General features: G+C 33.9%; 1 protein-coding gene across 3 annotated transcripts in view; it reads left to right on the top strand.

Annotated features, from left to right (window-relative positions):
- The window catches only part of LOC138704823 (ATPase family gene 2 protein homolog B-like), a 463,635-nt gene that overhangs the window by 242,881 nt on the left and 208,246 nt on the right, over nucleotides 1-12,508 (top strand). For all 3 annotated transcript variants that reach the window (XM_069833110.1, XM_069833108.1, XM_069833114.1), the window contains one exon: nucleotides 3,044-3,196. The gene's annotated coding sequence lies outside the window, so the exon portion shown is untranslated. The remainder of the gene's footprint in view (nucleotides 1-3,043; nucleotides 3,197-12,508) is intronic.

The following is a 12,508-nucleotide window of genomic DNA, read 5'->3' as shown; positions in this document are numbered from 1 at the left end:
GAATTACAATATAAATATAAGAGTAAACAATCAATGCAATGTAAATTATACATACTGTCTCATTACGCATATGTAACACAAATATCTATTAGTGAAGAAATGTATGTAAAAAAATTAGTGGTAGCCCTATTATTAAAATATATGGAGCCTAGTATTTGGGGAAAAATGAAAATTTCCCAAGTCAAAACTCAATCCCGTGTGCGTGAACTAGACTGCAGAAGAAAATCCACTGATCAAAACTACAAAGCGTTCCACTGATAGGAAACACGCACATCAGTCATACGTGCATGGCCGGAGTAGGTTGCGTCATTATCGATCCATAACTTCCTGCACGTTTCTAATTACATAATTTTGATTAAATCAGTATGCACATAATTATATATTAATTTTATAATGAATATTGACCTGTGTTTTAAGTGTTGTTCAAAGTGAAGTCCGTCTGCATTCGCACATTCCCGACATCTTATAATAAAATGTTAATTCACACTCAGAAGTTTTCCTTCCGTAATTCTTCTCATTTCTGTCCTTATATTTTCTGTAAATTCGTTTGCAGTGCGGGATTATTCCTGTAAACTCTTCTTTTAGACGGAATTTCTCTACAATAGTTGCACAAAGAAAAGTCTGGGAAACGTGCGGGCCATAACTCCTAGAAATGATCTTACCATAAAAAAACTTGTATTAATTCCAAATAATTCCGTATACTGTGTGCCGTGGCATAGTCTTCTTAAAAATATGTGTTTTGTCTCATTATCTAACAATAATTTTAAAAAACCTGTGCGAGTATATTTGTGCGGTATCTCTGTGAATTTACTACATATAAAAAAAATATATGGATCTTAATATTTTGTTTGAATTTACAGCACACCATACGCCAATTTTTTCATAATGCAACAGAACTTCATGTATTAATCGGGGATTACTTACGTGGTCCATTATTCATTGTTCTGCGAAAGAGCCTGATCCTCACAGACTGCAAAATTGTTTCTCTCGGAAAAAATAATCATTATTTACACAATTAAGCCTCCAATCTAAATATCTGTTTATGAAAAAATTTAAGCCTAACTTTTCTCTTATTCTTCATCTCCTTCTTCAAGGATTATTGACCTGTACCGGTTCGTCGCTTCGTTATTGGTTTTCCTATAAAACATCTCCCACTTGATCTAAATTATGGACCTATATTTTCAGTTATTAGCCATTTTTCTCTGTAATTGTCTTTTTTTCATTGTACCTGTAATTTTAATTTTAGTTCCTATTTTATTTTATTTTATTTTATTTTCTGTATTCCTCTTTATTTATCACTTTTGTTGACGTCGTACAACATTTTTCCAATATTCTTTTGAGAAGATTAACTCCGTACGTAGATGAAATTATTGGGGATCATCAGTGCGGTTTTCGGCGTAACTTTACTTTTTAACTTCGCTCTAGAATATGCCATTAGGAAAGTTCAGGATAACAGGCAGGGTTTGGAATTGAATGGGTTACATCAGCTTCTTGTCTATGCAGATGACGTGAATATGTTAGGAGAAAATCCACAAACGATTAGGGAAAACACGGAAATTTTACTTGAAGCAAGTAAAGCGATCGGTTTGGAAGTAAATCCCGAAAAGACGAAGTATATGATTATGTCTCGTGACCAGAATATTGTACGAAATGGAAATATAAAAATTGGAGATTTATCCTTCGAAGAGGTGGAAAAATTCAAATACCTTGGAGCAACAGTAACAAATATAAATGATACTCGGGAGGAAATTAAACGCAGAATAAATATGGGAAATGCGTGTTATTATTCGGTTGAGAAGCTCTTATCATCCAGTCTGCTGTCCAAAAATCTGAAAGTTAGAATTTATAAAACAGTTATATTACCTGTCCTTCTGTATGGTTGTGAAACTTGGACTCTCACTCTGAGAGAGGAACATAGGTTAAGGGTGTTTGAGAATAAGGTGCTTAGGAAAATATTTGGGGCTAAGCGGGATGAAGCTACAGGAGAATGGAGAAAGTTACACAACACAGAACTGCACGCATTGTATTCTTCACCTAACATAATTAGGAACTTAAAATCCAGACGTTTGAGATGGGCAGGGCATGTAGCACGTATGGGCGAATCCAGAAATGCATATAGAGTGTTAGTTGGGAGACCGGAGGGAAAAAGACCTTTAGGGAGGCCGAGACGTAGATGGGAGGATAATATTAAAATGGATTTGAGGGAGGTGGGGTGTGATGATAGAGACTGGATTAATCTTGCACAGGATAGGAACCGATGGCGGGCTTATGTGAGGGCGGCAATGAACCTTCGGGTTCCTTAAAAGCCATTTGTAAGTAAGTATTCCTCTTTATTAATATATTATGTTATATAATTTTACTGTAGCTGTAATTTTAATTTTAGTCCATATTTCATTTTATTTTCTATAGGCTATTCCTTTTATATTAATAATATATCTGAACTGCGACCGAACACGAGCGCTGCTCATTCGCTCCTCAAATTTTGATAATATTACTGTAGCCTCTTTTTTATGTTGATTGTATTATTTTATTTCTATTTCTATTGTTGTAATTATATTCTGTATTCTGTATATTTAAATTTAAACAATAAATTTAAATAATTATTATTTTGTTAGGAATTTTATTCGTTCTTGTTGCTTTCCTTATGTTTCTTAAGAATATAATTTCGGCTCAACGACTTTTATTTGTTTATTTGTGATTATCAAACTTTTACAATATTTGTATGTGTTTTTATTATTTTTAATTGCAATATTATTGTTACATTCATATGTATAGTGAAATTTCTGGATCTTATTTACAGAGTCTGCAATTAAAGTGTGTTACTTTTCAAGAACTTTAATTTTTATACCACTTTCGTTCTTACAGGCTCATCGCCACAGAAAGGTATTACGTTAGTTTTTGCTGTGGAATTTTTACATCCAAATTCTTCCGCAACTTCCTGGAATGTACAGAGTATTCAGGATGAGTAGCAAATATTTTAAGAGGTGATAGCATAGACTATTCTGAGTAAAAACATTAATAAAAACGTGTTTCCAATTTTCAGTGGGTGTGGAGATACAGCTGTTTACATGTTGTGCATTGAAGAAGCCGCAGCCACCATGACACCTGACAGAGTTTGGCAGAATTGGATTATCGCGACACACGGCGCTCACATCGACTGACTCTAAGGAAACAAAACATTCAGACAGTGCCTAAGGTAAGGTAATTTTTTAATAAATTAATAAATTGTTAAATTGGGACTTACTTCAGGGACAATTTGTAGCTATGAAATGAGGTTAAAATACTGTACACTAGAGTTGGGCAACACGATTCTTTTTCAGAAATCGATTCCAACGATTCAATCACACATTACGAATCGATTCTAACGATTCGTTCACGATTCTTCTCAGTCTGCGATTCCAACTATTCTTTTGAATCGTCGCAAGACACTTTCCTTCGCAAACCACGCGTAGAACAAAAACGTTCTACATCTCTCGCATAGATGGCATAAGAGGCGAGACATTGGATTGTCTCTTTCTCATTGGCTGGAACCATTCAGTATGACCTCCATTAGTCTACAAAATTACCCAAGATAATGTCTCTAAATTATAATTTATCAACTGAACCTTATTATGAAGTACATGTTTTGCATTACATCTCTATTTAACTACTCAAATTTCAGGTTTGTGTTCATTATTTTCCATACATAACAAATGCAGTACATATTTTGATTTCACTCTCGCTCGGGAGCATTCGACGCGGTTCGGAAATGTCCGTTGACAGGTTACATCCGAGCCCCTACCACGCCGTAGCGGAGAACTGAGAAATATGACGAGACGATAAAAGTCACCCTCGGCTCCGTTTATTATGCATGCGCTATCGGTGAAGAAATTCCGCTTCCGGTGTGATGCTGAGCCCCGTTGTAAGCATAAAAATGTTTTATTTACCGCAATCCAGATATTCAGTGTGTTCCATTAATTACATTACATCCTCAACATGTAATTTTGCACCACTATTCAAGCAACAAAGACTTATTTTGCACTTATTTAATGCTAACGTATTATTGTTTTTATAATCATTTATCTTAAATGAATAATGTCTCCATGTATCGTCTCTTATTTTCTCAAAGATAATTTCTGTAAATATTCCTCATAATTTATATATTATTTTCTGTTAATGTATTGTGCTCTATTTTTGCCCTGTAAATATCTTACATTTGTAACATTGCACCTTATAGTCGTTATTTATTATCCTTATATTTTGCCATAACCTAAATCAGTGGTTTCCAAATATGGTGTGTGATGAACCCTTTGAAGCTTACATTTCATTTTGGTGGACCTCCAGTGTTTTCTGTAATAATCTGGTAATCATTTTGTACTCATTAAACATTTGCATAATGTAGCGAATTAACTACCCTTAATAAGTTGGTAGCTATATTAAATGTCAGTTTTAAGTTTTGAATATAATATACAAATACAAGGTTATTTTATGTTTTATCATATCTTTACTGTCAAAAATAAAACCATACGGTTTCCAGTGGGATGTTTCTTTTGCTGTTAAAATTAACATTACAAAGACTGGGACTTTCAAACTACCTAGTACGACCAGCACCGGTCATTTTGACATGCACGTTTTATCCTAAATTTCTGTCTCATTAGCAGCTTTCATTTGAAATATCGTCTTATTACAGACTTAGTGGGTATAATTAAAGAGTTGCGAGTTAATAATTTCAGAACAAAATTTGAGACCACAATACACTCTTCTTCTAAGAAGAAATTGTTATGTGTAGATGAAGAAAATTTGTTTTATTAACTGTGTATAAGTACTAGCATATTAATTCTGCCATTTCTCAAATGTAATTCTGTTCTCAACATCATGTTCAGTCAATTTTACATTAAATATTTTTGACATATATATTTTGTGTTTTCTGAATTAATCTATAGTCTATTGATTATTATAATCACATCTTGCACACACACACATGTACATGATTCTACACTTTGCACACACATACATGATTCTTTCAGAATTTGTTATACTTTGCGCAGACATGTGATGTCTTATTTCTGCTGTGACACCCTCCAATCTGACAGGTCTTTCTCTCTGGTTTCCTGGACACTGCTGGAATATATAATCTCGCGAGATATAACTAAAATCACCAGTCTCATTTTCATCTTCGTCACAAATACTAACTGGATATTCTCTTTCCTAATCTATTTCTGACAGTGTTTCTAAATAATGCAGAATTCTTCATCCCTCATAATCTTTCATAACAGAAGTTCATCGCTCAAACCCTTTCGTGCCATGTTTGCAAAATAACTACAGTACATGGCAAATAGAAATCTTGAGATAGACTAATGAAATACTTCACACAGTTGCCAAAAGAATTGCCGCTGTTATCCAGAATATATTGACTATATTGTAATGTCATAGGAAAGCGGTTATAAACTCCCTATTGTCGTTCTTATGTTTGAGTATCAACCAGTCTACATAAAGGGAATATTTTCGGTAATATGAAAGACTTGCCACGTACATTCAGTAAGCTTGTCACATGGGGACAATGTAGGCCTATTGAGTTCATTATTAGGAGGCGTAAGACGATCATAAAACAGCAATATTTGTAGTTTGCTGCTGCATGAAAATAAGACAGTGCAGACCAGTAAAAATGACCTATGTTCGTCCTTCTACGTAACTGTACTTTTATCCCCATAAATAATGATAGGGACTTGACATTTTCAGAGGATCTAAAAAGAGTAAATTCAATAAATGTCCTGAAGGACTAGCTTGATGAGCAAATACACAGAGGAGGTACAAATTAATTAAATATCGAAATGAGTCAAATGATCGGTTGGTTCTTCTAGTGTTATGTTTTATTTAACGACGCTCGCAACTGCAGAGGTTATATCAGCGTCGCCGGATGTGCCGGAATTTTGTCCCGCAGGAGTTCTTTTACATGCCAGTAAATCTACTGACATGAGCCTGTCACATTTAAGCACACTTAAATGCCATCGACCTGGCCCGGGATCGAACCCGCAACCTTGGGCATAGAAGGCCAGCACTATACCAACTTGCCAACCAGGGCGACTTCTTCTAGTGTTAAACAAGTTTTTTTATACTTATAAAATTATTAGTGGAATGGTTGAAGTCGCTTTGCGAAGTCTGGCTGAATTGTAGGTACTCTAAAGCTGCAGTTTGTTTACGGCGATCATTGCTTGGAGTTGCTGGCAGTTAAAATGAATGAGCACTGTTTCTTTACAGTGATGATTGTTGGACGCGGTGCAGATCGCTGGAGGTTGCTTCTGAAGCAAATTCAGGACGTATATCACTCCATACATCGCTCATTTGCGATAAGAGTGACACAACTTAAAAAAGTGTTAATTTTACAGGAGAAGCATTTCAAAATTTTCATATTCTTAAAAACCAAATTGTAGGCACACGCATTTTCCAAACGGAATGCAATTTTGCATATATATTATATTTCTAGTGTTGTAGCGTATAGTACCATAATTATTAATTAATTTCAATAATTTCAACAATTATTTTAAGTTGTGTCGTTCTTTTTTAAATAAATATATGTCTGTTTTTAGTTATGACAGTAAGAATATTTACCTGACGTACAATAATTGTACAATTATTGCAGTTGTACAATAACTGCACAATTATTGTGTTTGTAGAAAAGACATTTTTCGATAAAGTAATGCAAGGGAATAATTTATTGGCATGTCATTACACAATAATATTATAAGGATGCTCTGTGACATTAATTAATAAATTTAAATTTTAACAAAGATGTTTTATTGAAAAACGAATGTAATAACTTTTTATGAAAATTATACTTTATAATTAACCGTATAACTTAATTACTATTTTTAAATACATGACTATGAATTATGTTAGAAAAAATAATATAATAGCAACAACCTAGATTGAGGAAGCATTATAAAAGATCTGAAATTCTTTACACAAAATCATTTTAGAAATAAATTGCCCAGTAAACATGAACTACAGCACAACACTTTCAATACAGTTCAGAACACTTCTCTACACTTTCATAGATTCAAAGAATTCTTTATAGAAGCTTGGAATGTGATTCAGTTTAATGAGATCTAGTAAATCTGCTTCTTTTCTCTCACTTATACCTATTTTTTTCATTATAAACTTGGGCAATTCTGGAGTCTCGGTTTTGGTTTCAGTTCTTGAAGAACTTTTTTTAGTTATACTTCTTGAAATTCTTCGTCGAAATAGAATGTTTTGTAGAAAAATGACAATGGATGACTTTGATGCACTGTCAAAACCTTTACTTCGTCATTTTCCTTGTGCTCCTGAAGTAATTTGCGTTCTTGTAATTTGTTCCTAGATTCTTGATATTGAAAAAGTCCTTATGGGATATTTCCTTGGTTTTGTAGGTCCGTCCTATTTTCTTTGCAGCTTTAACAATAGAGACAAAATGATGTGGAGTGTAAATCGGACCACTTTTGGACACGCGTTTTACTTCGCTCTCGATAATTGAAAGGGCACTATCATCTTCATCCTGAGTGTGTCCAGTTTTCAAGAATTTATGGATAATGGATTTCAGATTTGGGAATTTGGATACAGCGAACACGTACAGATGGATCATGAACCTCAGAACAGAAGTCCTCAGCAATGATCAGTATAGAAAATTATGTTTATGACTTCAGCCGACATTTTCTGTTTTTCTTCCAAGAAGTTAAGTACACAGATACCTATTTCATTGACATCTCTTTCTGCTTCTCCCACATGCCAAATGAAATAGATGACATCAGTTGTTTTCAAGTCAAAAATGTTAAATTAAAAACATTCTATTTAGAATCTGTATCAGCATCATTTACACTAGCATGCTTACTTTATGTAAATAACAGGGCAGATCATTATTCATGTTACATATTTTAAACTTATTTCATTTACAGGGACACTGTTATTTCTTTTAAATGTTTAATCAAGCCATTAATACTATTCATCTTGATAAAATTTTCGGTATATTATTGAACAAACATTCGAGTTGTGTTTGAGTAACCGGCTGCCAGACATCATTGTCTAAAAATGTTTGTTTTGACAGCTTTAGAATTACATGGGAACGTAATTGACTCATTTCCGTGTAAAAAAAATTACTAACCATATTCAAAATAAAGGTAAAACGTTATTATACTTTTCAAATAGACAGACATAACATTAAATAATTATTAAATTAAAATAGTTTTAATCATAAATACCGTCACAATATTAAATGTAAGCTTACTGATGATAAGGGAAGTTAAGTAAGTATTTGTTACTTTTCTAAAATAATGACACAACGCAGAATAATTCTTTGCCGCTGAAAAAAAAAATTATTCAATGAAAAGACGCAACGCAAATTCTGTCACTCTTCATGAAAATATTTAAACCTTTCAGTTTGAATGCTTCGTAACAACTAAAATTAAGTCTTTGTTGTTGTAATGATTTTGTTAGATTTAAAACAATTTAATAAAGACACATCTGCCATCTGGGGGAAAAATAATGTAATCATGTATTTGTCGTTATTCACGATGAAAATATACTACTTTTGGAGTTCATTTTTGTAAAATCTCAAAAATGAAAAATTTTGAGTTGTGCCTCTCTTGTCGCAAATGAGCGACATGTTCAGTAATCGATTTTTAGAGAAGGCCATGTAGAAATATTTAATCGAGTTAAAGTAGCAAAACAAATGAGAATTGACAGCGATTTACACTGATAAAGAAACCACTTCCTGACGATCATCGCCAGCATTTATAATCGCCGGCGATGTGCGTCCGGTGATGATCACCATAAACAAACCGTAGCTTAAGTTGCAAATCTACCTTAAGATTATGTTTACTTCTATACTCGTATTTGTTCTTCAAGAAGACCAGAGCAGAAAATGTACTCTCACTCAAATATATTGATGCAAATGGCATTAAGTGTACTACTGCAATCCAGAAAACATTGAGATATACTGGTGAGTCATGGAACCAAGATTGCAACAGAGATGTTTTAGGAAACAATTTTTAACCACGATATCAGTAGATAATTCTAATAATTTTAAGAGACCCTTTTCTTTGGTCAAACTATTAATTGTTTGTCATCGGGAATGAATTTTTCATACAATTGTCTTTATTAGATAATATTTCCGTAATTTTAATGTCAATCAATGAAGATACTTTTATGCTTCCAAACATATTGGACGAAAGTCATGGAGTGGAACATTAATCGAATTCTCGATTGATAACTCAGCAAGACAAGTTTAATTTCTTTATTGTTGCTTTAGTCTTATCCTGAATGCTGAACACAGTTGGATCCTGGAGATTAAAATAAAGAAAAATAATAATAATATCGGATATGTAAGCAAGAGTTTCAAGCCAAGGGAAGTCCTTGGACAAACTCATTCCTGTTAAAATCTTAGAAGTGTGAGATAAAAAATATTTCAGCCAGCTGATATGTCACAGAATGCGATGAAGTTAAATTTAGTTAAAATAACGTTTGAAAACATACATTGGTTCCACACACCCAGGTGGGCAACCACTTGCTTAGGTAATTTGTCAACTATGAATGCCATAAATTGTGTATTAAGTTATACTTCAATATTGTATAGCATTGTTACATGTTTTAATAATTTTTGTCCTGTAAACATCTTACAGATTATTGTAATACAGTTTCTTGATGGTTTCTTGTCCATTTTGTTACTCAACTGTGGAATAATAAATAATAATGAATATAGGTCTATGCCGGTAATAATAAACAAATATATATTTTCTTTTTTCCGAGATGTTCCAGTCGAACCAAACCACTACTCTCTATAGAGTTCAAATAATAATCTTTGGCCTACATCCTACTTCATCTTTCAAACAAATTAATTCAATTTTTAGCTAAACTAGTGCTGAAGTAGTTCCCCGCTTATATACATGTTGCATATACGAATCTGTGACAGGTTTGATTTGGTTAGTTTAGGCTTTTGTTATGCCATGCATATATTTGTCTATGATGCATATACGATCAACTGTATCTACATAAAAAGAATCCGTTATAAATTCAACAATTTTCACTTCCGAAATCACCAGAACTACCTCAGCGCTAGTTTCGCCGCTTTATTAACATAGGAATATCTCTTCGAATTGTTAACAAGGTTGAGATCACTCTTAATTTTACTGGATGTGATGCCCCTGGTTTTATAAATTTGCACACAAAGTGTCTTGCAGCCCCTCTGAAGTTGGCACCTACGTTTGGTGATATTTATTTGCATATCACGACATTCATAAGTTGGTTTACAGTTGAAATATCCAGAACTACCTCAGCGCTAGTTCTTGCCTCCCCTCTGAAGTTGTAGATGGAATATTGTGTTGGCCAAGTTTAATATCAATACTACCACCAGAAATTAACTTTTAATACATATAGCCTATCAAGACTTATGAGGAAATATTCTGGAATACAATTATACGAAAATAAGGTTTGACTTGGATAACAGGAGTTGGAGTAATAATTGCGAAATCTACCAATGCACTATTATTATAATTACGTAACTTGTATCACCGAAATGTAAATAATATATGATTGTGACGAAGGTGAATCTAGCATGCGGTGAATAAAACAATTTTTATGCTTACAACGGGGCCCAGCATCACACCAGAAACGGAAATACTACACCGACGGCGCATGCGCAAAGAGCCGAGGGTGACTTCTATCGTCTCGTTGCGCAAAGAGAGAGCCGAGGGTGACTTCTATCGTCTCGTAGAAATATGTTCCCAAATTGAAGCAGCAGAAAGCCGCCATTTGTAGGTAGAAAACGCGCGGGATTTCGAAACCGCTATTTGAATACGTGTCGTATTGCGTATCCGAAAGCTAAATGGTTTTGTTTAAAGGAACAATACTTTTTTTGCGATACCTTTAATACCGTGTCTCTACTGTCAGCAGAGTTGCTAGGTTTTCTGCGAGGGAAGTCGGGATATCAGAAGCTAACCTAAGACATTAGACTTGTCAACAGTTTAGCCTATCATAAGATTTATAGCAGTTTTCTGCAGTGTTCGCGTGCTTTTTAATGTAATAGGCCTATTCGCCTCCGTGAGAAACACTAAAATACGAAGGACACACAGTACAGTGAACACTACAATAATTTTTTCTTTTACTAACCGCGAATAGCCTACGTTTTAGCAATTTGGTAATAAATTAATTTTGGAACCGGTACTGCAACAGTTTCACTATCTGACGATGAATCCATGTTTAAACATCGTTCACTAAACTATAAAACGCAGAAATTGTATGTTTCTGTTATTAGTGTAAAGTACGATATCAAAATCCTATCTTTCTTGCCAGTCAACGCACTTGAGATACACAATGTTTACAAATTGCGAGAACAGCGACTAGGGACCGGAACGGAATAATCAACAATGCGGTAGACCTAGAAGAAGTATTATTTTGCGAATTTAGTTGCCTTACGGCAATCAGCTGGGCTACCTCAAAGACTTATTAAATATCCGCAGGTTATGTCTGTGTTTACAATGTTACCATTTGAGTCAATATATAAATAAAAATATCGGATAATAGGAAATACAGACTAATTTGTTTAAGTATGTTCAAGGCTAATATCTGTAAAATCGGGATTTTTGTCAATCCCGACTCCCTTTAATCGGGACTCAACCAGGAAATTGAGAGAATCCCGCCTAAATTGGGATACCCGACAACCCTGGCTGTCAGACATAGGTACTGTGTTCAGACTTGCATCATTTTCATGGGAACTCTGAATGTGAACATTCATAACCACGGTTAATAAAAGAATTAATATGTCAACTTTCTAATTCAATTTGTAGGTTAAACTGATGTATGAAGTCAAAAAAGTAGTAGCAGCAGTAGCAGGAATAGTAGTAGTAATAACTTAATAGCAGTAGCAGCAGCAATAGCATAAGAAAATGTTTCATTAATCCGTAACTAAGACAGGAATTACTTCCAATCAGTTATATAAAAAAATATATATATTTTTTTATAATGTGTGCAGTTTCTGTATGTTTAAGTTCGGTAAATAATTTTATTATTCATGTATGCACTGAAACAACAGCTGTTTGAAGAAAATGAATGATACAGAGTAAGGACAATAACAGTGTATAATAACGTAGATTGAAAGGTAATTACTATCTTAGAAATGAGTTGAACACACTGAATGATTCAATGTAGGGTAGAAATTCTCTCTGCGGATTGCACCTATCCACTTTCGGTTAAGGGAATCTTTACTCAGAGGAAATTTGAAGCATAAAGAGTCACATGGCAAGTACAATAGTTTGTCTTCTGTAACATAATATGGAGAAAAAATCGTCGTAGAAATTAAGGATTAACTAACCAGTGAAATATAACATTCCTTCCTTCTTTACCGTTACATCCGTGTGCATTGCTGCAATAAAAAGCAGCACACGAAAGAACCATACTTATTCAGCTCTACCAAGCAAATGGTCGCTCGTAGACTGTTCAATTTGGGAACATAACACTAGCGCCAGTGAGCGGTCTAGTGGTTATTTAGTAAGTCTATGGTTAC

This window comes from Periplaneta americana, chromosome 8 (genome assembly GCF_040183065.1).
Source record: "Periplaneta americana isolate PAMFEO1 chromosome 8, P.americana_PAMFEO1_priV1, whole genome shotgun sequence".
Classification (NCBI taxonomy): Eukaryota; Metazoa; Arthropoda; class Insecta; order Blattodea; family Blattidae; genus Periplaneta; species Periplaneta americana.
This window is presented reverse-complemented; position numbering and strand designations above follow the sequence as displayed.